The 4,086-nt window shown below is 40.4% G+C and overlaps 1 pseudogene; it reads right to left on the reverse strand.

The window, feature by feature from the left end:
- Window positions 1-2,370: 2,370 nt before the first annotated feature.
- On the reverse strand, window positions 2,371-2,564 carry LOC111825415 (annotated as a pseudogene).
- Window positions 2,565-4,086: the final 1,522 nt, after the last annotated feature.

A 4,086-nucleotide genomic window follows, 5' to 3' on the forward strand; every position in this document is an offset into this window, starting at 1 on the left:
TAAAAAATCAATGGAAAAAAATATCCTCAAATGAGGATTACACAACGACACAAATAATCTATATATAAAAGCATAATATGCTAATTAGACCAGACAGCTGAACGACCTGTCAGATGTCATTCTGGATATCCTTCCAGACGAAGCCGCTGTGGTGAGGGCCGAGGCAGAGGTGGTTAGGGGCGATCAGGGTGATCAGGCAGGCAGGCAGAGGTGGTTAGGGGCAATCAGGCAGGCAGAGTGGTTAAGGGCAATCAGACAGGCAGGCGAGCAGTTAGGGGCAATCAGGCAGGCAGACAGAGTGGTTAGGGGTGATCAGGCAGGCAGGCATGTGGCTAGGTGCGATCAAGCAGGCAGGCAGGCAAGTGGTTTGGAGCCAGCAGTCCCGGATTATGAGAGGGGTCCCAGATTGTTAAGGGTGCAGGCCAGGCTGAGGGACCCCACACTCCCTGTGCACAAATTTCATGCACTGAGCCTCTAGTAAAAGATAACATAGAATGAAGGAATGGAGAAAGCAAAATGGGAAGTGGTGCCAACATGATTATGTAACTAAGTGAGGTCTTCTTATAGTTAAGTGAGATGATCTTTTCCCATCGCTATGTTTTTTGTTGTTGGTGTTTATTTTCTGCAGAAAGGTCTGTGACAGCACAAAGTGGGTGGAGTATTAGTTATTTCATAATGAGCCAATTTCCAAATGAAATTAATTAATGTTTGCCACCAAAAAGTTTATATCAATGACTTTAAAATAGATGGTGGATAGATATTACTTACTTAGACTGCTAGTGGTTCTTAACTATTGATCGAGTGATTGATTGATTACAATCTCTTTTCAAATTCTGATAAGAGCATGAATTTTTTTTCTCTATGGAAATATGCATATACCTATACCCCAATTTTTAAACATATCATCTTAGATTTAGGGGCTCCCTGAAGGCAATCCCTGAACTCCTGTTAAAGAATCCTTGGTTCAGACTGTCATGCCAGGCTTTATAAGGTGAGCAGAGAAAGTGTGAGAAGAAAAGTTTTAGAGAGGTGGAAAGATTAAATGCGAGGCATGTAGAAAGTGGTCAATAGTATTGGTGAAACAGAGTGGATGATTGAGCTAAGAGAGTTTTCTTCCAGCTCACAGCTTCTCTACCTCTTTATTGTTCCAGTACTTAAAGATTCAGTAACCTTGGTAAAGATCTGTGCCCTTCACTACCCACTCCTTCCTTTTTTTTTCCTTATTCACCTCTGAAGATTGAAACTGTGCTAGGAAATAGCAGTCAGCCTGGAAAAGTCTCAGAGCCTAATAGCTGCTTATGTCAGCTGTGGCAATAAAATGGTTACAGCAACCCAAGCTTCTGGGAAGCGTGTACTCAGCGTTAACTGAACAGCCCATCTTTTAGGCCATTGCTTCTTGAACTATAATGTGCCTGCCTCCCTAGGGATCTTGGTGATGTGACTATTCTGGTTCTGTGGGTCTGGGGTGAGTTGGGGGTGTGCATTACTGACAAGCTCTCAGGTGCTGCTACTCCTGTGGCTCCTTGGGCCACACTGTGAGTGACATGCTAGGGTTTTCTTAGGAAGCTGGCAGAACTGTGCTCATCACTGTGGGTTATACTTTATTTCTGTGTGTCAAATAATCTAGGTCTATTCCCCCAGAAAATGATAATTTCTCAATATGACCTCCATAAAAGATTTTGAACCTAAAAAGGAAGTAGAGAATTATTTAATTTTTGAAAATTCTAAATTTTTCAGAAAATTGAAAATCAGCTTTTGATCTAATTAAGTGAGGACTAGTGTATAACCGCATCTCTGGTGGCTCAGCCTGGGAAATAGGAATAACACCGATACCTGTCCAGTTTCCACACTAATGTCAGCTAGGAATAACCAGAATAGCACATCATTTACAGATATATGGTGGGATAAAAAGGCTTAGCAAATTTTATAATAATGAGGAAGCTAGTTCCCTATATTCATTTCAGGGACTAAAATACAAAAAAATATATCTCATTATAGCATTCATGTTCTAATGCATCAATTATTTTTCACTTTTCCTTTTGGTTATTTCAAATTAGTTGGTTTACTTCCAGGTGGTACAGAATTCGGGATAGAACAAAGACTGAAGATCACACTTTGGCAGAATTCTGAGCTGGGTTGAGAAATAGCTGAGTGAGAAGAACTAAAGAGATGAGCCACTATCGGTGTACAGAACAAGGCTCCAACCAACTGAGCCACACTGGCCAGGGCAAAAGTTCATTCTTAAATGAACAAGCTCAGAGTCAACACTTTATTCTAGCTAACAGTAGCAACAGATGTTATGGCAGGAATCCAGATGTCAAAACAGGAACGGAATTAAGGATCACCATTTCTCCAGGCACAAGGCACAGCTCACTTTTTGCCATATTTCTTAATTCCACCTGTGGCCAGAGGGCCCTTCCCCTTGGCCTTCGCTTTTAGCTATTCAAGTTTTTCCCGCTCCTCTTTTTGCTTCTGCTTTAATGCCTTCTCTTCCTTGTCCATCTCCTTGGTCTGCTTCTTGGGCTGCTTCAGGGCTTCTTCTTGCCACCTTTATGGTGAGACATAGCACCTGCCACCCCTCCCCCAGGCCCTGCCCCCTTTTTTCACATTTAACATGCCTGAAATTAGGGTGTGTGTGGTACTCAATGGAGTTTTACAATTGCTGTTGGCCAGGTGGCAGTGGTAAGGACGATGTCATTGTGTGTACATGTGTGTGAGCTCAATTGTTATTCTTGGTGGCAGGGCTGGACAATGGCAACCTCTGGACATTTCAGTCAAAAACCATCAGGACTGTTTGAGGAAGGAACATGAGTGCAGACTGGGTGTCAGTAGCATGAAAGAAGAGGCTGGGGACAAGTTCAAGAAATCATGCATCACCGGTGCTCTTGAAGCACAGAGGTTGATATTGGTAACATGGTATCAATGGCTCTGAGATGAAATGTCATTCAGGAGAGATGGATTTCATGTGTGCAGAAGTTTTTTAAAACTGCTATTAAAATGTATTTTTGTGTATATTTCCCTTTTATAATCTATGAACAAGAATAATGCATGATAAAAATCCCAGTGTTAATGAGCCTGGAAGAACTCTTTCACTAAGTATAAAGTAAATATCCTACGTAGTAAGAAAGTATTGTGCTCTAATTTGATTGCCAGCATTTTGTTTGATTTCCTAGAGGTGCATGTTATAATGAATGGCAAACTGATTTGATGGAATAATGTAGTTTAAAATGTACATGTTGGGGAAATAAAGTTATCCCAAATTATAAAATTGTAGATGATAGAATCAAAAGCAAATTCAAGAAATTATCTTTAATCACGAGTGTCTAAATCATCCAGAGCACATGAGGACTAAGAAAAGAGTGAAGAATAGTGGATGTTACTGTGAAACAGGAAATCTGGGTAGTGGCTTTGTTTTTGATACTGAGCAGTAATATGACCGAGGACAAATCATTTTAGTGCTCTGGATCTCAGTTTCCTAACCTATACAATGGTGAGTTTGTCTTAGATAATAATCTCCAATGTGCTTTTAAGATCTTGGAACTCTGGATATTTAAAAAATGTAGTGGATAAAAAGTTAAGCTTATCCACTATTTATTATTTTATTCCCTTTATCACAATAGAACTTTGCCCAATGAGCAAATGATCTTGCTTACATTTTAGCCTAATCTGAGCCAGGGTTCATTAACTGAACTCTGTTCAACTTCTATTGAGATGGGAAAAAAACTGGCCAGTCTCTTCTGAACAATAATATGGATATGCGAACGACTGTAATGAAAAGATTCCATGATTTTCTTTTTTCCAGATAAAATAATCTTAAATTCTTGTTTCCAAAAACAATACATTTTACCATTGGCTTTTTGGCTGCCCACAACCATTCCCCTTTCCAAACAGTGCCCCGTTTTCTTTTCGAAGAATGACATCACTCAACTCTGCAGTCTTACTGGGGCCTTGAATAAGGGTCTCTGCACTTGTTAGTCAACAGGTGGCCATTTCCCCCAGAACAAACCGGTCACCTTATTTGTGTGTGTGTGTGTGTGTGTGTGTGTGTGTGTGTGTGTGGTAATAGGAATATGAAAAACAGAGTTC

The sequence above is a fragment of the Myotis lucifugus genome, unplaced genomic scaffold (assembly GCF_000147115.1).
Source record: "Myotis lucifugus unplaced genomic scaffold, Myoluc2.0 scaffold_25, whole genome shotgun sequence".
NCBI lineage: Eukaryota > Metazoa > Chordata > Mammalia > Chiroptera > Vespertilionidae > Myotis > Myotis lucifugus.